The sequence below is a fragment of the Rattus rattus genome, chromosome 1, assembly GCF_011064425.1.
Source record: "Rattus rattus isolate New Zealand chromosome 1, Rrattus_CSIRO_v1, whole genome shotgun sequence".
Lineage (NCBI taxonomy): Eukaryota > Metazoa > Chordata > Mammalia > Rodentia > Muridae > Rattus > Rattus rattus.
Window position 1 is genome coordinate 187329249 of NC_046154.1, and position 24947 is coordinate 187354195.

Sequence of the window (24947 nt, forward strand, 5' to 3'; positions counted from 1 at the left end):
TTCTTAGAAGGAGGAACAAAAATATTCACAGAAGGAATTACAGAGACAATGTTTGGAGAACAGACTGAAGGAAAGGCTATTCAGAGACTGTCCCACTTGGGTATTCATCCCATATGCAGCCACCAAACCCAGACAATAGTGCTGATGCCAAGAAGTGCAAGCTGGCAGGAGCCCGATATGGCTGTCTCCTGAGAGGCTCAGCCAGAGCATGACAGATACAGAGGCTGATGCTCACAGCCAACCACTGAACTGACAACACAGTTCCCAATGGAGGAGTTAGAGAAAGGATTGAAGGAGCTGAAGGGCTTTACAACCCCATAAGAACAACAATACCAACCAACCAGAGCTCCAGGGACTAAACCACCAACCAAAGAGTATTCATGGACAGATTCATGGCTCCAACTGCATATGTAGCAGAGGATGGCCTTGTCAGGCATCAATGGGAGGAGAGGCCCTTGGTCCTGCCAAGATTTGATGTCCCAGTGTAGGTTAGGGTGGGGAGGTGGAAAAGGGTGAATGATTGGGTGGGGGAACACCCTCGTAGAAGCAGGGGGAGGGGGATGGAATAGAGGATTTATGAACAGAAAACTGGAAAAGGGGATAACATTTGAAATATATATATATATATATATATATATATATATATATATATATATACACACACACATTTCTTGGAAAAAAGAAGTAATCGAAAAGTAAACTGTTGTGGTAAAAGATAAATGTGCCCTAAAAAATCTATGAAATGTAATAAATAGTACAATGATACCTTATCAAGAAAAATAATAAATATGATAAATATTATTGAAATTATGAAAACATTAAATGAAGAGAAATGTGAGAATTAACTAAAATGAAAAGCCCATCCAGCATGGGTGACCACTATGAAAGCTGCATTATTGGAGCATGCTGAATGGCTTGCAGGAAGATTGGGGGATCAGAGTTTGCTCTGCTCTGCAGCTGCCAATGCCTACATAACCTTGGGCGGAGGTTAATGAATTTTGTAAGCTTCAGTCTTGTGGACTCTGTTTGTTCCCTGAGTCCTAATAGACCTTCCTTCATGATAGAATATTTCAATTTGAAGAAAATTTTTACATATCAGTTGTCCAAGGAATAGACATTGAATTAGTATAAAATAGGCTCCAGAGTGAAAACTCTTATATAGATTAGATAAAATTTGAATGTATATGAATAGAAACTATTATTTGCCTATGAAAAACTTTTGAACAACTTTTCAATTTTATTTAAGTAATTTTAAGATACAAAACCCAGGTAAGTATGATGATCAAAATGATTGTGGACAGAAAAAATAAAAATAAAACGGTATAAGTAAACTTTGAACCAAAATCATATTTGGGCAGATCTCTGTGCAATATGGACAAGAAACAATCATATTAAAATGGAAAGATTGCACATTCAATAAATATTTATCTAACTAAGGTGTCGCTGCTGTGATGAAGAATAGCCATTCTCAGGAATCGGCAGCCCAGGTGCTTTCTTGAAGAAATTATTCAAAGATCCATTCCAATTAGATGAAAGGCAAACACCAAGTAAAACAAACGCATAAGGGGAAGGGTATTTTTAAAAGATTCATTTTGAATGATAGAAAAACCAAGAGAAAAATTCAACCCTAATTTTGAGTGGTAAAAATACTTAAGGTAAATCAATTTATTCTTTATGTGATGTTGTGCTCAGTCTTCAATAACATAAACTATATGCAAGGCAGTAGGAAGCAACCTGCCACTTACAAAACTTAATGGAGCTGACGTGAAAGTGTGCAGTCAAATTATTTAGCTGACATAGTTGTGGAAAGGGTGTCTAAATGATCACTTTTTTCATGCCATAATAGGATTCCACTGACTTTAAGTCCCTCTCAAATACTGACTAAAAGCTCTCTTTTCCTGGTTACTGAACCCGTTTGAGCAGAAGTACAATATCACTTTTTCACATTCAAAATATCTCCCCTCTTTGTTGCCAGTCCCTGATACACCCCAAAAGCAGAAGCAAATGAATCTGAGTTTTCTCTCATTGTTGCTTTGTCGGCCACTGGAATATCTCACCTCCAGGACCCTGATAACAGAAGTATTTGTTCTGGGGTCACTTCTACCTTCCCTCTGTCTGGATCCTGACCATCCTCACCATACTGACCTACCAGCAGAAGAATGTTTCCCCATAGGCTGGGTTCTACCTGGTGTCCTTCTTCATGTGGAGAACCCAAAATACTCTTACCAGTACTCTTAAAGCCTCTAGTGGTTCTCAGCCTTCCAAATATTGCAACCTTTTAATATAGTCCCTTACGTTGGGGTGACCCCCAACCATAAAATTATCTCATTGCTGCTTCCGATCTGAAATTTTGCTATTGTTATGAATCATAATGGAAATAATCTGGCATGAGACACATGTGAAATGGGATGTGACCCACAGATGAGAACAACTGCTCTAGTCTGTTTCTCTCACTCACTTCTACATAGAAAGTGGCCTCTAGCTAGCCTCTTGCTTTCAGGTGTCTTCAAGCTTGTCCAATCAGAGTGCCTTTCCAATCTTTCTTAATGTGCCCTTGGAATTTTGTTCCTCCGCGTCTCTCGGCAGAGAGAGGGGTCAAAGTAGTTTTTGTGAGAGAGAATAGGAGACCAAAGCTCGCACCAGAATTGTTTATTCTAGCTACGGAATATTGCTCTCTTGGGGATTCTTAGTTTTTGCTGCAATACTACTGTGTAGTGTGAGATGTGTCACAGTCAGCAGGAGGTTTTAGACATCAATGCAGGCCTCATGGTTACAAGATGCAGGGCATTGTAGTGTTATCATATTTGAGGCCGTTCTTTATTTCAATAGTCCCAACATTCTGTTACATGCTTCTGAAAACACCCCAATGCCTGCCTTCCCAGACCTTGAACACCATCTGTTTTTGCTCAGAACGCTTAACTCTGACCTGGAACAACAGTGTCTTTTGATTCAGACTCATCTAATTATTTTCTTTAAAAGACCAGTCCATTAAATGTTTGTATTATCCAATGTTCATTAAGACATTAACAATGATACCTACTAAGAAGATCCTTCTCTGGCTCCTGTGTCTAGGCTGTAACACATTCCCCAATGACACTGAGTTCTTGTGTTAGTATTACTAACAATCACCTAAAACATGGTTGTTATTGTCTTAATTAAAGAATATTCTAGGGGGAAAAAGAAATTTCATTGTATGTACCCCTTTTAATTGACAAATTAGGCAATTGCTTACCTCAAGTTCCCTTCTAAGTCATAACTGACTAGATTAAATAAACATAAAATCAAAGCAAGTGTCAAAGTATAGATTAGCAGAATGGTATAGCTGCTATAGAAGTTACCAATAATGAAATAGAGAAAAGTTACTTCAAAGTACAGGGTAATCTTTACTAGAAATGTTAATTTTTTAAATTTATTTATTTTTTTAATTGTTTTTGAAATTTTATTGTTTTATTAGATATATTTCTTTATTTACATTTCAAATGTCATTCCCTTTCCTGGTTTCCTGTTCATAAGTCCCCATCCCCTCCCCCTCCCCCTACGGGTATTTTCCCCCATCCACCCCCCTTACCTGCCCTCCGACATTCCCCTGCACTGGGGGTCCAACTTTGGCAAGACCAAGGGCTTTCCTTTCCACTGGTGCCCCAACATGGCTATTCTCTGCTACATATGCAGTTGGAGCCCTGGGTCAGTCCATGTATAGTCAGAAATGTTAATATTTAATGAAGTTCAAGTGCATATGCAAATTTATTAACTCACACAGGGTAGGAATCTTAGGAAAAAAGAATTCTCACAGGATGGAGATCTTAAGAAAAATGGCAAATTAGTAATTCCTTCTCAGTTCCTTGTATTGTCACAATGTCACAAACATCAAAGATAAAGTCTGGTTCGAGAAAAAGTGTCCCACGTCTGTAAGAAGTTCTGGACACTTGTCTTTTGTATCATCTAAAACTTGGTTGTTATTATTTCAATTAAGGAATATTCTAGGGGGAAAAAGAAGCCTCATTAACTATTAACTATTAAAACATTTTTGCTTTCCAGAAATGCAATAGTCATTAAACCTTTGTTGAATGAATACGTGCTTCCACACAGATGCTTTTAAACTGAAGGAACTGAAAGACCAGCAGAAGCCCTACTGTCTGAGACTTGTCTGGCCTGCAATAAATGGGCTAATTTACAGAAAAAAAAATCAACAAAAAATGAAGAACAGGTCAGCATAGTTGACTTGGTCAAGATGTCATTTAAAGTTTAGGGAGATTAAGTAGGGCACAACAAATATATTTTAAAATTTAAAAGAAAATCTCAGCTATGATATCTCCTTTTTCTCAAATCTCTTTTTATGTGCCAGTATTTCTTAAAGTATTTACTTGAGGCATCCTCAACATTGTTTTTCTCCCTGTGACGTTTTAAGTGAACATTTTAAGAATATGGCTTACGGAGACCATCAGAAGTTTAACAAGCAGGAAGACCCAAGTGAGGATGCTTCAATCCTACTTAGAAAGGGAAACAAAGGGTTGGGGATTTAGCTCAGTGGTAGAGCGCTTGCCTAGGAAGCCCTGGGTTCGGTCCCCAGCTCCGGAAAAAAAAAAAAAAGAAAGAAAGAAAGGGAAACAAAATAATCACAGGTCTGGGCAGAGGGTAGGACCTAGGTGGAGGAGAGGGGGAAGGGAAAATGGGAACAGGATTAGGTATGGGGGTGGAACAAGAGAGAAACCCAGTGGACCAGGAGAATGAAAGGAAATATGCAACTTCTGGGAGTGGGAGGCAGGGGTGCTCTCTAGAAAGTCCCAGAAACCTGGGAGGTGAGAGACTGTCAGGACTCAATGGGGGGTGACCTTAGCCAAAATGCCCAACAATGGGGAGAGGGAACTAGAAGAGTCCACCTCCAGTAGATAGACAGGGACCAAGTGGAGTGACAGAGTGACCAACCCACACTCAAAATTTCTGACCCAGAATTGTTCTTGTCTAAAAGAACTGTAGAGACAAAAATGGAGAAGAGACTGAGGGAAAGGTGGTCCAGTGACGGCCCAAGTTGAAATCCATCTCATGCAGGGTGGGAGGCACTAATTCCTGACACTGTTTCTGATGCTATGATGTGCTTGCAGACAGGAGCCCAGCAAGGTTGTCTCTGAGAGGCTGACCAAGACAGATGCAGATAGTTACACCCAACCATGGTACTGGTTAGGGACCTCTATGGAAGAATTAGGGGAAGGATTGAAGGAGCTGAAGGGGAGAGCTACCCCCCATAGGAAGACCAGCAGCCTCAACTAAACCTGGGAGATCCCAGAGACTGAGCCTCCGATCAGGCAGCATCCAGTGCTGACCCAAGCCCTACCCTCATCCTTCCTCCCCACACATATATAGCAGAGTACTGCCTGGTCTGGCCTCAGTGGGAGAAAATGCACCTAATCCTCAAGACTTGAGGCCCCAGGGTAGGAGGATATCTGGGGTGGAGCAAGGCAGGGAGCAACCTCTAGGAGGCAAAGGGTGGGAGGAACTGTGGGGAGGGGAAGTTGGGACAAGTGGTGGAATGTAAATAAATAAAATGGTTAATTAAAGAGAATACAGCTTAATTCAAATTATTAATATTGGTTGAATATTTCATATAATATTAAACTATATATTGTATTGTAAATCTAAAAATCTGATTATTCAAGGCTGGAAAGAATGGTAAGTGGATGTCAAATTTGTACAATTTGTATCAAACTGACCACTAGTGGCAAGTTTAAATGAGAAATCTTCATCTACTATTGAATTAAATAAAATAGTCTTATGATTAATTTATAACTTGTAAATCAAAATAGATAATTAAAGTTTTAAGATAAAGATACAAATGTTGCAGTAAACTCTCCAGTCAGGAACTATTTTTTTTAATTGCGTTATGTAATAAATTAAGAAAAATGAAGATATTTTATCTCAATTCCTATAACATCGAGTCTAATGAGTGGAAAAAGATAAAACATTATCATGCACCTGACTCACATTAATATTTGTAAAACTTCCACAAGGTCCTGTTGTTAGTTTGAAATTCTAAATCTATATGATAAAGAGGCAATATAATAGATCCTTTTGTGCCCTCATGCTAACATTTCTAAGCAGTAGAACAATAAAACATTGTTTTACAGTTATTTGGGGTAGGCATATCAGGGTCCAATTATGTGTGAGGAATACTAGGTTAAAAAAAGTAAGGAAGGATATAGAAGGAGGGTGGGGAGGGATACTAATATGACTACAATACATTTATGAGGCTCTCAAAGAACAACTATGAACATTATTTACATAAGTAAATGAATAAATAAGACAAAAACAAAGTCTTTTACTAGAACTTTTCAGTAAATAATTAATACACATTCCTGCTTTACAATGAGCCAGTTATAAATATAAAAATGTTTTAGTAACAGAGGTTTAATCATTGGCATATCTATTAGCACTATATGAGAATATATCAAAATTCCACCGTTAGGAATATTGTTCTAGTCTAACATGAAAACACTAAGGTGGTTCTTTGGGGAAAAGGTGAGATCTAGGACCAAGGGTCTCGTGCATGTTCAGACTTCATACATTAAATGAGCCCAGTGCCCGGACTGAAAATTTTCTAGAAAAATATAAATGATCAAAATTGACATAAAAATAAAATAAAACGATTTGGTAGAATTTAAGTAATTTAAAGTTATTTAGAATTAGATTCAATGTTGAAAGTCTCCTCAAATAGTTTGCTCTATCATTTTTAAATAACAATGTCATGCAATATTTAGGAAATAAAAATACACACAACTTTCTCAGTTACTGTTATGAATCTTGCTTATCACTGATGCAAAAGTTTATCTAAAAAGCATTCAAAACTTCCACAGACTAATATCATTTGAAAAAGTCTAATTCTCAATACAATATACTGCAAGACAATCAAATACCCTTGATGAGGCAGGGCTATTTATCATACATCCAAATCCTGCTTTTCCCAGGAACTGAATTCTTGTAACACACCCTGTGAAGCAGACATAGGGAAATGGTTCAAGAGCTGTCTATTCCCATATACAGACACCACAGACACTATTGCGGATGCCAAGAAGTGCTTGCTGACAGGAGCCTGATATGAAATGTCTCCTGAGAGGCTCTGCCAGAGCTTTATCAATACAGATGAGAATGCTTGCAGCTAACCATCGGACTGAGCATGGGGACCCCAATGGAGGAGTTAGAGAAAGGACTAAAGGAACTGAAAGGGTTTGAAAGCCCATAGGGAGACCAACAATATCAACCAACCAGACCCCTGAGAGCTCCCAGGAACTAAACCACTAACCAAAGAATACACATGGAGGGACCTATGGCTCCAGATGCATATTTAGCAGAGTATGGCATTGTCTGGCATCAGTGGGCGGAGAGGACCTTGGTCCTGTGAAGGCTTGATGCCCAGTGTATGGGGATGCCAGGACCAGGCGGGAGTGTGTGGGTGGGTGGGGATCACACTCATAGAAGCAGAGGGAGAGGGGATGGGCTAGGGGGGTTCCGAAGGGGAAACTGCGACAGTGAATAACATTTGAAATGCAAATACATAAAATATCCAGCTTAAAAAAAAAAAGAGCTGTCTATTGCAACCAGGAGCCAGATCAACTACCATGATGAATTTTAAATTTTTCCCACACATTTTCTCCTGACATAAATGTTTTGTAATATGCTTAAAAAAGGGTTTCGAGTATTTGCCCAAACTATGAATAGGGGATCATTTGAAGCACATTTAATACATCCAGAAATCCAGGTGAGCAGGGTTCTAAAATCAGTTCTTCATTTGCCTAAGGTCTCTATTCCTGACTCTGCTTGATCTACCTCTTCTAAAATACTTTTTATTTAGTCTATGAGAATTTCATATTTACCTTTCCTGTGTTTTGATTATATAGTCCCCAGTCACTTGCCAGACATGTTTCCCCCCACCAACATATCCCTTCCAATGTCATACATTTCTTGTTAAATTGAGTTCTGAGTTCAACTGGTGTTGCCAGCAATCTCTTTATAGTGTCTCTAAATTTGATCATGTTTTAACTATTTACCATAAACTACATTATGTTTTACTAACATGTGACACTTACTTAAAATAAAAGTAAATGCATGGATAAATAAAAAGTAAAATCTTTAGTTTTGAAAGTCTCAATGTAAAATACACACATGTAGGAATTATGATCAGAAGGATTCGAGACTCGGAATGTTTAGAATTTTCTTTGGTCTAACAGAATGTTTCAAACTAATATTTATTTTTTCTTAAATTTTTCCATGTCAGTTTTCTGCAATGGATTCTATTCATTTTCAAACACGTCAATGACATTTATCTGAGGAATTTAAGAATAAATATAAAGTTCACACTATGCAAATACCTTATATCTGGGAAGGCTAAAGCCATAAAGTTTCTTTTGAGATTACTTTAGTCCCAACATTTCAGAGTCTAAAGAAAGCCAGGAAGTGAAAAGACTGAGCTGTATCACATATTAAAAAGGTCACTTAGAAGCTTTGATCCAGTATTTTTCTAGAAGGCAGTTGTTCAGAAATCTCCCATTTGGCTAACTGACAAATGGATAAGTAATTGTTAATCATTGCAAAGAACAGAGTTTTGTTTCCACCCTGGGAAGTTATTATTTAGAGTCTTGTATTATTCATTCCTTAAATTATTTATTCATTCAGATAATAATTCAATCCTTCTATAGTCTTTAAATATTAGCATACACCCACAGACAAGAAAGAACAGATATGGTTGAAATGCAGAAAAATGAGGATGAAGAAGACTGAAAGCTAGCATAAAGCCCAAAATATCACATATTAAATAAACCATGCTATACAAATAACTTATAACAAGGGTATGAATTTTGAGTCTAGGTTATTAGAATGAACAGTGTAAAATGAGGAATTCTATTCTCAGACAATGGCAGATAAAATTATGTGGCTAAATGCCCTGTCTTCTCTCTCAGAAACAAACTGGTATATTGTAGCCTTGTGAGAAATCCAGAAAAAGCTTTATAGATTTTGTGACACACACACAAATTAATTACCTTCCTACTTAATAAACTGCTCTCCTAAAACATTCAGATTTTGTTTTTGGCATTTCTGATGTTATATTCACTTTTTCCTTAGTTAACCAGGACCTCAGAGCAAACTTGTATATGTGCATGTATTTTATTTTATCATGTATTAGACTTGGTAATCAATTTTCTTCTATGCTGGAATTCATATTTTATGACCTGATATAGAGGTCTTTGAAATCCAGTGTGTTATAAATAAATACTTTGAGCCAGAAGACCCTTCTTATCTCTTCCTCTTTTCTCTATTCCCAAGTCACCCTCTTACTTTGACTTTACAATATCCTACATAATTATGTTCTCCTCAACAGGTTTCTTTATATCAATCCCCTTAACGTGGCTTCCACTGCTCTGTGTGTAATGCCTTTTAGCTTACTGTGTCCAAAATTTAATATTTCTTCCTTCATTATATTGCAATGAAATGCAATTATATTGTTTACGGGATTTCTAAATTGCCTTTCTAAATTGATTCTTAACCAACAATATTCTTCATAGTAAAACATGCTACAAACAGAGATACAGCAACAGAAGCCTAAATATTGATGACTCTTAAATGAAAACGTGTTACAAAAAGGAGCAAATGCAATATGATACAAACACCAATTATAATTTTACAGAATAATATGACTTTCTTATACTGTTGAAAAGTGGTAAATATAGGTCTCTAACAAAGACTTCTTTTATTTATTATATAAAATCTTACTACTCAATTTATCTATCTTCAGCAAACATGTATAGATCTGGGAAGATATAAGAGAATTGCTTCAAGGGATAAGCATGGGTTTCAAAACTCTGAGGGATAGGGGAAATATAAGCATGGCTATTCTTGCTTACCTCCTGTGGTTTCTTTTTCAATCATGCTATAAAGATTTAAAACCAGGAAAGCACAGAAGGCTTACAACGCTGAGGAGACAGGCGTTGGAGATGCTGTGGAGGTGGTAAAATTTACTGGGAAGGACACCAAGAGAGAAATGTGCACAGGGAGATGGTAATAGAACTGCAGATAAAGCTTCCATGGTTTCTGTGCCCAAGCACTAAAAACTATGCAGAAAAAAGTACACACACACACACACACACACACACACACACAGAGAGAGAGAGAGAGAGAGAGAGAGAGAGAGAGAGAACACATCTTAATAAGTGAAGAGAGGAGGTGACAGACACAAGTACAGAAAAGGTGATGTTCTTTAGGAATGATAATGTTCAGATCCTCATAGCACATCGACCAAACAATGTAGAACTAGAACGTAATTTGAAGACTTTATAAGTGTACAAATTTGGTAGAAATTGGTAGAGCAGTTAAGGGAAACCAAGCATCATGATGGCCTTGTTGTTGAATTTATTAGGCAAACACTTTCATTATTAAAAATACATCCATAAGTAAAAGAAAGAATGAATACACACACATACACATACTACTTCAGCAGAGAAGTGAGGTATAAAGAAAAAAATGAAAATTTTAGTATTGCAAGATTCAAGAGCCCACAATTTTAATAACTACTGAAAAACAGCAGACTGGAGGTGAAAGAAAGTATAAAAATCAGTAAGTTGCATGCATGCTACTAAAATTGATCCTATCAGAAAATCTGAGAAAGAAAAGTTGAGAAAAAAAGTAAAACTAGCTGCAGTGAGTCACAGCGCCATCTCACACTTATGTCCAAGGGTGAAAAAAGAAGAGTTTATTTGAAGATCAATGTCTAGAATTACTCAAAATTTAACAAAAATGTCAACTTATAAAGAAAATTCATGAACTTTTAGGAGGATACATATGAAGAAAGCCACACTACTCCTCATATCTTAGTCAAATTCTGAATTCCTAGTTCAAGGAAAAAGACCCATTGCAGGAAAGGATACTATCAAAGCTGTCTTTTGAATGGGGGAAAGTGCGGAACAAAATAAAACAGAATGGCATCATCTCTATGACATCATTGTGAGGTAATGACTTTAAAGTATTAAGATAAAAATTGGAGGTTAAATAAAAAAAAATTCCTCATCGGGAAAAAGATGAATAAAAAGCCAGTAGACATGTGGATGAGGAATAATAGAGTTTTGGATCGAAAGGAATTGGTGCAATTAGATAATAATTCATATCAAATGAAGGAAAAAGTACTCAAAAATAGTAAATACCTGAGGATAGCTCTCAGAGTTTCAAAGATTTGAACGTTCGTTCATCAGGGAGTGGCACTATTTAAAATCATTAGAAGATGGATCTCTGTTGGAGATGGTGTAGCTGTGTTGGAGAAAATAGATCAGTGAGGGTGGACTTTGGGTTTCAAGAGACCAAGCTAGGCCCAGAGGTTCTTTCTGCCTGCTTCCTGAAGGAATACGCTTAGATATTTATTAGAAAAATCCTCTAGATTTTGGTAGAAGTCACCTAACCTCTACAAAACAGAAGTGTTATCGTTGTGATGTGTATAACCTACACTGAGGGGAAACATAACCATAGCATAACAGAGGAAAGGCAGATGTTGGGAATATATAAGGTATAAATGAAAGTGTTGCTTTTATTTCCTCAAATGAAGTGATGAGATGAGATCTGTACCCAAGCTTTATGAATATATGGCTTGGACAAAGACCAGGGCATTTCTATCTAACTATCCCTAGGCCTAGGTTTGGAAGTTTTGAGCCCTCACACAATCTAATAATTTTCTGGAAGCTTGGACCTTGAAGTCTTCAGCTTCCAGTCTCTGACCACTAACCTAGACCTAAAATCTTTCAGCCTTCAAAGCTCACCCTTTTCAGTTCTTTCTGAACTCTGGCTGGATAGTTCAACTCAGCTGCTCTGGTTCAAACTCCTCTCCAAGCTGACTGATTCAATCTAGCTTTTCCCAGCTTCTCAATGAATTGCTCTGCTGAGAGTCAAACTAACTCTGGCAGTCTTTTCTAGTTTTCTGGCTCCTTATTCTCTGAACTAAATTGACAAAATTTAATTGAACTGACTGACTGAGCTGAGAACTAATGGATGGACACAACTCCATTTCACTGCACTCACTACCCTGACTCCCAACTGACTCTCCCTGAACTGCTTTTAAACAGCTTCTCTTTCCTCTGCTGTTCTCATGAGAGTCGGGAATCTCCTATCTCTGACTCATTCTGTCAAATCTTTCTCTGATTTGTCACTTTGCCTCTTAATTGAATATTGGATTAAAGGGTGTGTTCTAAGGACATGTTTATATTCCAGCCAGAGTTATTAAAGGTATATGCCATGTCTGCATTCCAGCCAGATCACATAGACTTAGTAGGTCTTTGGATGTGACCCCTTGTCATAGAAGCCATGTTGTTGTTAAAAATTCCTCTACAATGAGGGTTTTGTATTCATACCTAGTGAATTATTATTGATTATAGAAACTTAAGATAGAAAATGAATCTAAAAATGAAAACATAACCTTGTCAAATTAGAAGCATTTACTCATCCAAAAGATAGTATATATTTTCCCATTTTCATGTGTGTGTGCTGTGCACAATTGGGTAATGCTTGCATAAGTGGGTGCGCAATGTTTTGCATGAGCACAGTCTACGTTCCTGGATATGTAGAAGCCTGATATTCTTTTCAGAATTGGTCTCTGTCACTGTGGCAGTTTGAATGAGAATGCTCTCCCCACAATAGGCTCATAGATTTGAATGCTTGTTCACCAGGGACTTCCACTACCAGAAAGGAATAGAACATATGGCCTTGTTGGAGTAGGTGTGGTTATGTTGGGGGAAGTGTATCAGTGGGGAAAGGGCTTTGAGGGTTTCAAAGAGCCCAAGTCAGGACCAGTGTTTCTCCCTTCCTGTTGCTTCTGGATCCAGATAGAACTCTCAGATACTTCTCTAACCTGTCTGCCAGCGTGCCAGCATGCTCCCCTTCATGACAATGGACTAAACTTCTGAAATTGTAAGCAAGCCATAATTAAATGCTTACTCGTGAGAGTTTCCTTGCTCGTAGTAACTCTTCAGAGTAGTAGAACACATGTCAGGACTGTCTGAACTCCACATTTTAATTAAAGCAGGATCTCTAAATCCAACCCAGTCCTTGCATTCTTCCATACATCTAGTTTCCCTAGCCACCTTGCTCTGGGAATTCCCATCTCTCTATTTTCCAGGTCTAGAATTACAAGCCATGTGCTTGCCTGCACAAATTTGAGATCTGAACTCTAATCCTCATGTTTTAACCACTGAACCACCTAACAACCCAAAGGAAGACATTAAGAAATGTGCACGAGCAATATTTTGAGGAGATATTCTCAATTACTTAGACTTTATCTGAGATGCACTCTGTATTAAAGCTATATGAACTACGATAACAATAAATATTATGAGAAAATCAACACAAAGAAGAAAAACTGAAGAGTCTTCATAATTTTTTTATAAATAAAATTCAATTTGCATAAAACATACTATTCTTCACCAAAGACATGAGCATTAAATGGAGATGCTACTTCAGCATTAGACCATACGAAATTAAAGACCATCTGAAATCTGGGGTTGATGGTTGCCTAGAGACTAACATTGAACACTAACTGATAAGTGGGTCATAGCATAAGGTATGTATGGGCCTTTCTCCCGGAGGGAGGAAGTATTTTAGAATCAGATAGTGATAACGGTTGTATTATATAATGCTGTTAATGCATTATGTGGATTTATCATTCTCTGGTAGATATGGACTTTGTCAAAATTAAGATGAAACACTACTAATATCAAAAGTTGCCATAGCAATATGGTTTAAGAGAACACCCATATATTGCAAATAAAGAATAACAGGTACAAAGGCAGTAGAGAACTGTTTATCAGCAGTTTTCCTTTGATAATAATTCTAACAGTCAAAGCTTGGAGACAATTCAAATGCTGTTTGTCAGGCAAATGAATAAATAGCACTTAATATTAATACACTTCTCAAAGATTGAAAGTAAACCACTGATACATGCAACAAAATGTATGTACATCAAAAATATATGAGGGAAATGAGCAAGAGGAAATTCGCATGTACTAAACAGAATTAAAAGGTGCTGCTGTCTTCTACATTTGAGTAAGAGAATGAGAAATTTGATTCAAAAAACTAGAAAGCAGAATAGGGTACACATAGACAGCATAGGTGAGATAATCAGTTAGAATAGTGGTTGTCAACTTTCTGAGTGCTGTGACCCTTTAATACAGTTCCTTAGTTTGTGGTGATCACCAACCATAAAGTTATTTAATTGCTACTTCATAACTGTAATTTTCCTTCTGTTATAAATTGCAATGTAAATATCTGATATGTTACCCCTGTGTGGGTCACGACCCCCACAGATTAAGAAACACTGGTTTAGACAGTAGGCATCAAAATATTGCAGTATCCAGCAGCTCAGTAGGGCTAACGCTATCACAAGAATTTATTATATAATTTATAAAGAACAACAAGACTCGAATTGAAACTCTTGTGTGAAACAAAATACTAATCACTAACCTTTAATTAGTATATACCATGTACTAGTATTAAATATGCAACAGTTCATAAACATGGATATTATATACCAAGTAAAACATTTCTAAAGAAAATTTATTACATAAAAACAATAGATTAAATGTTTATGTTCAAATTGTAAAATAATTACCTTCATTAGAAGTTAAGAGTAAGAGCAATTTCTTGTTCATTTTGGGTACTGATATTGTCATTTACCAGAATAATGATATTCATCTATATCCAGCTGCTATAATTTCCTGAATTTCTCTGAATAGATTTGAACTCTATGATTGTGTTTTAATAAATTAAACAAAAACATTCACATGAAAAACAGGCAATATCATCTATGGTAGTGTCAATCACAATATGGTGATGATTAACTTACTTGGAAGTCATCAATGTAAAATTCAAACAATGATACAAACAAAAATTTCCAATATCCAATTAGTTAGAAAACAGGTCATAAATACAGTAAATGACTATTAAAAATACTGATAATGGGAGTGCAATGTAATAACCTTTGGGAAAATAATAATCACTCACTATTTAGCATGTCAATTTATGACATAAATGAATAAAACACATAAAAGAATTTATCTTTAGTATGTAAAGACCACTATCAAGTGTATGGAATATAAACATATACATAAGGAATGTAAATTGGTCCAGATACCATGAAATCCTGTATGCAGGTACCACAATAAACTAAAAAATAGAGCTACCATCTGACAGAGCTACAAAACTCCTGGGTATTAATCCAAAGGAACTTAAGTCAACACATCACAGAGATACCTACACATCAGTGTTTTCTGCATCTTTGTTCACAATAGCTAAGCTATGGGATCAAACTAAGTGTTCAACCATGGAGAATGAATAAAGAGAATGGGCATATATACACCGAGATTTTATTCAGCCATAAAGAGCAAAAATTGGTCTCATTTGGAAATTGATAAAACAGAAGGTTATTGTATTAAATGATTTATTAGAATGAGAAAGATATTTGTTTCGTTTTATTCATAGACCCTAGGTGTTATATAGATACAAAGCACTATGTATGCATAGATAGCATTAAAGTTGAAATCAAATTTTTTAAAGAAACAAAGGGACTAAAGGGGGTTAGGGGAGGGAGGAAGGCCTCTTGCAGCTATGCTCAGAATACATTACAAAATTGAATTGAAGTCCCCATGAAACAATAAATCTTCATAAGAAAGAAATGGGCTGGTGTGGAAAATGTAAATAAGAAGTAAAGCCCATAAACGCCAATGAAATAAGCTCAGGGTGGAGTGTTAACGAGGCACGCTCATTACTAAGTCAGCAAACAGGATCATCAGTACGCGCATGTGCAGTGGCTATCACGGCAGTGTAAGGATGCCAGTCATGATGCGCTTCGGGATAGTGATTTCAATACGTTACTCTAACTTTTGAGATTATTTAGAAACACTAATAGTGTTTACTTAAAGCTACAGCCCCAGAAGGCATGACTGAAGATTTTTCAATACTTGTAAAAGTAGAAACAGTCTAAATGCCCTATGATAGAAGAGTTAAGTTAATTAGGGCTTACCACCTCAATGCGCTTTCTCACAAATAGGATAATTATGCTCACCGTTTGATAATTCAAATTATGCATCCCACATTATATTGAATCACATATTCAATCGAAACAAAGGGTGTACTGAATTTGAATTTGATTTCATTATAGTTTAAATGTTATGTGTATAACATGAAGTTACTCAAGATAAGCAGAGAATAGTTACTAAAATTATAGATAGCTTATTCTCAATTGGATTAGCTTCATGATCAACTAATCTGAACTATGTATATCAAATTACCACTGCTTTCTGATTATCATTTCTCCTATAGAAATATAGACATATGTATATAATTATTTTTCTATATCCCAAACTATCAATCTGACTAAAGTTTATTTATAAAAATCTTTGTTTATTATTTCAAATATATCATTTGTGTGTTCCTTCACGATGACTTTGTTTGTATCATGGTCCTAACTAGATGCTGGCCAACTAGAGTCAAGGGCAGCTTTGGACCACTGACTGGTTTTTATCCAAACTTTGAAGGTTCAAGGCAATTGGTTTACTTTTGCATTATCTATGGCTCCTGAGAACAAAGGCAGAAGTTAAAAGTTATAAAAGACCATTTGGCTAACAAAATAGAAAGTATTTCATTTCTAGAACTTTACAGAAAACCTTTTTTCTTCATCTCCTACTATTTAAGAATACAATAATTATTTTTTTTACCTAGGGAGATACTAAACTTCTCTCTCCCCCAGGTAAAGATAAAGATGAATAATTGGGAGAAGGGAAGTGTGTTAATTGGTTTCTATTTATTGTAAGTCTAGTACCATATGGATTTCTTCATATGTATTTCATACTATCATCATAACACTAACATAGGCCATTGAATAATTTACAAATTATGTGATTGGAAAGGTTAATTTACTCAGTAAGATTGGCACTGTGGATAGTCATTTAGATCTGAGTCTGTCTTACCAGTAACTCCCACTATAGTTATGTCTTAAAATCAGCTTTTGTATATTAGTCCTTCCTAAAAATTCCAATACCACTTTTGTTTCAAAGATTGTCTAGTTTTTGCCTCCTTGGGTAGATTTCAGTTGTAAGCTTCTGAGGTCAGCTTACTACATGTTCCTTTCTGTATGAGAGTACTCTATAGGCCCACAACTATATTAATGGTGATGAAATTGATTAAGGTTGCTTTTGCTACTGAAAAACTAGAATTAGTAGACAACATAGATTGCTAAAATGTCACAGATTTTTAAATTGATCTGCATTGATGCAGTCAGAGCCAACAGCCAGCAAGCTTCTTCTAAGCACACTCGTTAAAAAAAAAATGATTTTCATTTAAATCGAAAATTCACGTATTTCTTTATTTTTAAGATTGGGGTATTAATCTTGGGCTGGTTGTGAAGTCTTAGTGATATTTCTGCCCTGGCCTACTAAATTACTGGGATTAAAATCCTGCAGTACCACATCTGGTTGATTCTTAAAGATATATGCAGAGAAACATGGAGCTGGGTTGGCCCAGCCGCTTTGAGAGGCATGGGTCACAGGTTTTCATGTTGGAGTCCAGGGCTCCTTGTACACAAAGTGCCATCAAATTCCCGAGAGAAAGATTCACTTCCTCAGCCAGTGAAATGTTCGGGCTTGTTTTCTCTGTATGTTCCCTTAGTAATTAAGAAAGCATGGAAGCTTGAAGGGACAAATTGGTCGTGGACATTAACCTTGTATGCCCTGTATAGCTTGTAAACATTGTTGTATCCTGGCAACTACAACAGCGTCGATCCTGGCAATTGCCACTATATTACGTTTCTGAATGAGATATAAAGAGCCTGATTGCTCTTAGTAAAATTGGCATGACCTAAGTTGTGCTGTGGACCCTCCAACTGGCCTCATTTCATTCCTCACAGCCAATCAGGTGACCTTGGCCTGGTAAGTGAGTGCCGGTGAAGTTTTAAGTGATTAGTTAGAGGATCAGACAAATTTCCAAAAACCGAACCAAGTTGGCATATTTCTGGTATGATACTCTAATGGTTAACACAGGACATTAGACATTTTTTGAAACACAGAATTTTTCTGTACAGTCAGTGAATTTTTAATCCCTACCAGGGCTTATAAACCCATTTAATGTTTTGGAGGATGCAAAGAGGAAAGTCAAATGATATAAAGTAAGTTAATTATAAATATCTGAAACAACCTCCCTGAGTGGAAGGAGAGGACAGCACAGTTCTTTAATTATGTTTGCAATGTCTGGAGTAAGCCTACCGGTGAGTGTAGCTGAACATGGGCAGTACCCTCTAACAAAATTATTTTTCCTGGGATATAAGGCTAACAGTTAAGAAAAATACGGGGACAAAGAGTGGAGCAGAGACTGAAGGAAAGGCCATCCAGAGATTGCCCCTGGTGATCCATCCCATAGACAGCCACCAAACCCACTCATTATTGTGGATGCCAAGAAGTGTCTGCTGACAGGAGCCTCATATGGATGTCTCCTGAGAGACTCTGCCAGAACCTTACTGATACAGATGAGGATGCTTGCAGCTAACGATCAGACTGAGCACAGGGACCTCAATGGAGGAGTTAGAGAAAGGACTGAGGTAGCTGAGAGGGTGTGCAAGTCCATAAGAACAACAATATCAACCCACCAGACCCACCAGAGCTAGCAGGGACTAAACCACCAACCAAAGAGTACACATGGGGGGACTCCAGCCACATGGCTCCAGCCACATATGTAGCAGAGGATGGCCTTGTCTGGCATCAATAGGAGGAAAAGCTCTTGGTCCTGTGAAGGTTCGATACCCCAGTGTAGGGTAATGCCAGGGCATTGAGGTGGGAATGGGTGGGTGGGTGGGAGGGGGAGCATCCTCATAGAAGCAGTGGGAGGGGGTATGGGAGAGAAGTGAACCAGGAAAGAGGAAACATTTGAAATGTAAGTACATAATATATTCGATAAAAGTGCAAAAAGCAAACAATCAAATAAACAAACAAAACCACTGTGAACAAGCACAGGAACTGAACTGCAAATGAAACATGAAAGACAGGAGGTTTCTCCGGGTTGGAGTGGTAGGCTCTTCATAAGCAAGCAAAGGAGTTAAAGCAATCCACAGGGTAGCTGTTGGAATTGGAGGGAGGAGAGTCAAAGTTATCTTAACATAGCTTAGATATATGTGATTCCTTATAACTGGTTGGATAATAGAGAGAATAGAGGGGGGAAATGAAATAATTTATGGAGCTCCTATGCCCCTAGGCTCCAGCATAACTTTCCTGTATATTTTAGTCTACTTATGCCGTTGCATTAGGAAATTCATTCACAATAAAAAACTTAGTGTTTACTAAGGCTGAATCAAGTAAATTGTAAACAGATCCAGTCAAGGAATGGGCTTTTCCGTACAGATGGAACTTGTGTCCCCATGGAGAAGGGGCTGAAAAAGAGAAGGAAGAGTGCATTCTTTCAAATCCGTCATAAAAGTGTTCTAGCATTCCGTCCAGGCAGGTGAGCCCTTGTGACTTAACCAGCTCTCACGGCCCCAGCTTATAATACTTCCACCTGTTGATTAAGCGCCAACACACGAACGTCGATTGACAGACACTCGCACTCAAGTACTGACAACACTCTTCAGGACTGAGCTGCAAACAACAACTCCCTCAAGGAAGGTCCAGGAAAATAAAAAAGACGAAAGGATTAAATGTACATCAAGAAGCCTGGAAATTACTGCACAATCAGCCATGCTGTCACAGCAAGTAATGAAGGCAGTAAGAATGCTGGCCGCACAGATGAGCAGGTCTTAGTTGCGGGAATCTGTGTTATGTCATGACCAAAGGGATTTGAAGCTTTAGGCAACATTAAAATTGTTATAACTTGGCCTCAATAAAGAGGATTGTTTTACATGAGTCAAGCGTTTTCCATGTAATCTTAGGGACCTTTTCCAATGGAAGAAAGAGAGGAGAAGGATAAAGGAGATGTGCCTATAGACGAGGGACAGAGATGCTTCTGATATTGATGGTTAAACAATAGAATGGGTGTATCCCAGTGGGTATGTTCCATGAACTGGAGAAAAAAAGCCCATGGATGCAACCCTAGCCATCCTAGGAAAGAAAACAGATCTACTGACATCTTGGTTTTGGGCTAATGAGACCTATATAGGGTGGGTATTTTAAGGTATATTGTTTAAGCTGTTAACCATGTGATGACTTACAGACAATGGATACAGGGGACATCGAGTGAGGGACAGTGTACTGGCAGTGTGTATGCATCCTTGCTGTTTGGTGATCAGAATGGCAGCTGGCCTCTGAATTCTCCTCTTAACCCACAGGACCATCGTGTCAAAGTCTAGTCCTGTTTCCTCCTCTTGAAATTTCTTTATCACGTTGACGTTAATGTTTGGCCAGCTCTTCATTACTGAAGTCATTCCGGTTTGCGGTCTGACTTTAGGGCTGCTCATTCTCCTCAGTCATCCTACCTCTGACTTCAAACCGCATCTTTCCATTTCCTTAGGACTTTCCTTTTGATCTGGCCGTGTTCTTGCTTTCCTGTGATACTTAGTTCATTTGATCTTGTGTAACTCCTGTAAGAGGCAAATGCAGACACCGACGGTTCAGTAATCCTAACGGAGTCTGTCGTCCTCTTTTCCTCTTCCACAGCTCTTGCCAGTATGCACGTGTAATCCCTCAAAGCTGCGTGGGGATATTTTCGTGACACAGCTCAATTTCATCTTCCATTCTGCTTCATTTAGTTCACTTGAACAAACCAGGGGGTCTCTGAGGAGCTCCCACTAATGGTGGTCTTCAAATTGTTATAGGCCTTTATAATAATATAATGCTTATAATAATGCTTATATGATGTGCTTGCTACCTCTAGCAATGACTGAAAATGACCAAACAGGTGCTTGCATTGACAAACCTGGCTGAATATCCCTTTTTATTCTACAACGGGCATTTAAATACCATATATCAATTAAGCCATTTTATTTATCCACAACAACTTCCCGTGGTTGATATATTCCACTATCAAATGTGGAAAAGATGCTGGGAGGAGACCAAGAGATAAGTCACACGGGTAGTAAACACAAGTTAGACACTTGAACTACTAGTGCCCAGTTTCTATCCGTGCCATCCAGAACATTCCATCCACCATGTTTTTTCTTGCTGATCAATTCATTGTAAACACAAATCTGGCTGTGTTCTAGTAGGGCAGAGGAGGATGGTGCAGTTTGCAGACGCAGGAGGAAATCATTCTGGTATTTTAAGATTTTAAGCAAAGTTTCATACTTCACATTTTTTTTCTGTGACTCAGAAAGTTATCCACTCATTTGTTTCCGAGTTGCCCAACTGAACTGGCAGAGCCTAGGGTAGAATCTGTCACAGCCTTGCAGAGGCACATGGTTAAGACAGAGGTGACAGTGGCTTCTCTGGCAGAAGAGTTGGCTGTGAAAGCCTGGTTTTCTGCTGTCTTTGATCTCTCTTACTTGGCAATACCCTGATAGTCAAGGTAGGATTATGAACACCACATCAGTTCAAAGTGACAGGCCCACAGCACTTGTGGGGTTGCTGAACAGACTGAATCATACTTATCGCAGAATACATTTCCTGGCATTTTCCTCTGTAGGCTATTTCTAGGGAAATGTGGAGAAACTCATAACATTACTGAAACCAGTTTAAAGACATGGAAATACACTCACCCCATTTTTAACTTGAAAAAAACAACGAGTAATCAACCAACCAATGTTTTTATGTTCTATAGATTAATTTCAGGACTATTGTAGGGAGGGCAAAAGCTAATCACTGAAACACATCCTAGTCCCACATATCTATAATATAATAACATAAATAATCAGTGCTAAATATGTATGTTTCACAAACATCCAGCACATGCATGCTTGTCGATATTGTCTCACATATTATATAAGCTTAAAGAAAAAAATAGAAATTAGACTAATTGGTCTCAATAGGTAAGATGACATTTTTGAAGTAATAATCTTCCTATTGTTTTCCTCAAATAATTTCTGACAACTTTTATGTCTACACACTCACTGACATTGTTTCTTGCCATACAGCTTTCAAGTACAGACTTTCTTTCAAACTTCATTTGTATATGGCTGTCATTTATAGTTAACAGTAGTTTTAATATTCCATTAACTGCTTTCATGTTACATTTAATACTTCAAAGGTATTAGTTATAATCTATTAACTCTACCATATGTGCATCATGGACATGACATTCTTCTGTTTTAGAAGCTATTGTTTTATACAGTATGGAGCAACAGAATAGGGCCTCACCTTATTCCAACACGAATCTTACTGAAGGAAATCAGCAGCACTCATCAGTGTGTCTGTCAAGCCTGCTGAAGAGTTAGTCTTGTTCATGCTATGAATTTTAGGTTTGCCTAGTAAGTTGACGTATAAAAATTATTAATATTGGCTAACCATGATTTTTCAAACATTTTTATTAGATACTTTATTTATTTACGTTTCAAATGCTATCCCCTTTCCTGGTTTCCCTTCTGTAAGCCCCTTCCCCCTGCTTCTAGGGGGCTCCCTTTTCAAACTTTGAGGTACAAGTGAAATGTCTTTATTGAAATTTATTTGTTACTCTCTTGAGTCATTCAATAGTAGAGATGCTTGGAGTATAATCTGAAAACAATGGTTAATCTATGTCATTTGAACTCAAAGAACCAATACCCCAACACACACACACACACACACACACACACACACACACACACACACACACACACACACACACACACACATACTTTTGGCAAATGAGTAAGACTATTAAATACTACATGGGTATTTTATCTGACTAAGTCAACGTAAAGGAAAGGTTGTATTTTTGGCTCACTTTTGGATGGGGTACTTTCTATCATGCTGCACCAAGTATGGTGATATGGGTATGGTCCAGGTTCTTCCTCAAGACAATTAGAAGCAAAGGAATGCTGGTACTGGACCAGCTATTTTTTTTCTTCATCCCTGGACCCCTGTCCTTCAGATGGTGATGTCCACATGTTACACATGGCTGGAAATCCCCTCAAAGATACATTTGCAGGTTATTCCAAATCCACTGAAGCTGATGAAGATTAGACATCAGACTCTGAGAGTTCTTATGAACATTTTGTTAAGGGCGAAAGCTCTTCATGCGTGAGCCTATGGCGAACACTTGGATAGTTAATCATCCAACTCTAACACCTGGAAGAAAAATATCTGACAAAACTAATAGGGAATGTTCTTTATTCAAATTATTACTCTATTGCCAAAATTGATGACAACTTGTAATTTTCTTTCTTGTAGCCCTCACTATAATTTGCTTCATTTACTTCACGGAAGGGAAAGTTATATTTTTCTGTGATCACTGTGGCAACCTCAGAAGCTGCTTTTTTTCTGGGCTAAGCTTTGTATAATGTCAACCAAAAGGCGTGTTCTTAGCAAGAAGAATGTAAAAGGTTAATTTCATGTTTGATCATCTATCCTTGTGACCACTTGGGTGATCTTGCTCAGAACATGCAGAGGACACAAAACACACTCCTCCCACACATGCCAACCTGCCACAGTCTTGCTCTTTAAATGTTCCAATCCCTAAAATAGATACTTCTAAAGATCAAGCTTGAAATTCAGGATTCACAGTCCACACTTTTTTTTCTTGAGGGAAAGAAATTTTCTGAGACAAGAAAACTCACTCTATTTGATTTTTTTTTCTGTATTTCGTCAGCACTGTTATGTTATCTTGAATTTATTTCCCTTATTTCTAAGCTCTGATTTTCTTAAAGAAGTAAGCACAATAGATATTCTGTAAGAATCAAGACAGTTTCTGAGGCTGTGACTGTCACAAGGACAGGAATATGTGTTTCTCTTTGAAATCTGGCTTACGATACTTTTTGCTTAGAAGTCCACACACAGCAGCATTAGCCTCTACACTGTCTAGCTTCCCTGCCTTTTGCCTGTATGTGCAGGTCTCTGAGGGCTACACTTTTCACCTGCGCAGAATTGGTCTTCCCTACTGAGGGGCCAGTTCAGACTGCCGACCTCCTCAAACATTTAGTCTTGGAGCTTAGAGAAGGCATTCGCCAGGATTCTTTTCTGCCCTTAGGCTAGGATATGGACTAATCCCATGTATTTCCAGGATTCATTTAGGTATAGTGCATTTAAATAGCCCTTGATATATTTCTCTCCCTCCACTGACTTATGTAAAGACAGAAAGTATGCCTAATTCACCTTAGGAATTTCCAGAAAGGGGTTTAGAGTTGCCTCTTAATGAATGTTGAATACTGGCTTTAACAGACATTTAAAATTTCTAAATATGATCGAAATAAGATATTATGTAAGTATGCATTGACTATAAAATTGGATTAATAGAGATTGAGATCATCAATTTACAGGGGGTGCAAACTGAACATAGGATGCTAGCAAAAAACAAAGAATTGAGCAGTTTCACTAGAAGGAAATTTTTGTTTGTTTTTAAAAGATTTTTTTGTTTTACTTGTTTTAGGAATAATTCAGTATATAAAAATATAGCTATGGTTGTGTGTTATATGTATTATTATTTAAATCATGGAATGTACCACATTTTCCCATTAGCTCAATAACATTATGAATATTTTTATATTCTCAAGATAGAATTTTTACATTTAAAATTTTTATATTTATGTCTGATAATCTTATGATAGAATATTCTTAGGTCCCAAATGAGTTAATACTCATTAAATGTGTGAATGGGAAAAAAAAAAAGAATGAGTAGACTATTTTGTTTATCTCAGTTTTAATATCTGGGTGTGGATAAAGCCAATAATTAGGACAGATAATTAATTTAATGAAATTAGTTAATGAAAATATATCATATAATAAAAACATTTTCAGATAAAATATGAAGTTTCAATTATTTCATAATGCCTTCCTGGATGAAAAAGAAGGAAATTTATATGTGTGAGTATAATAACTCTTGTC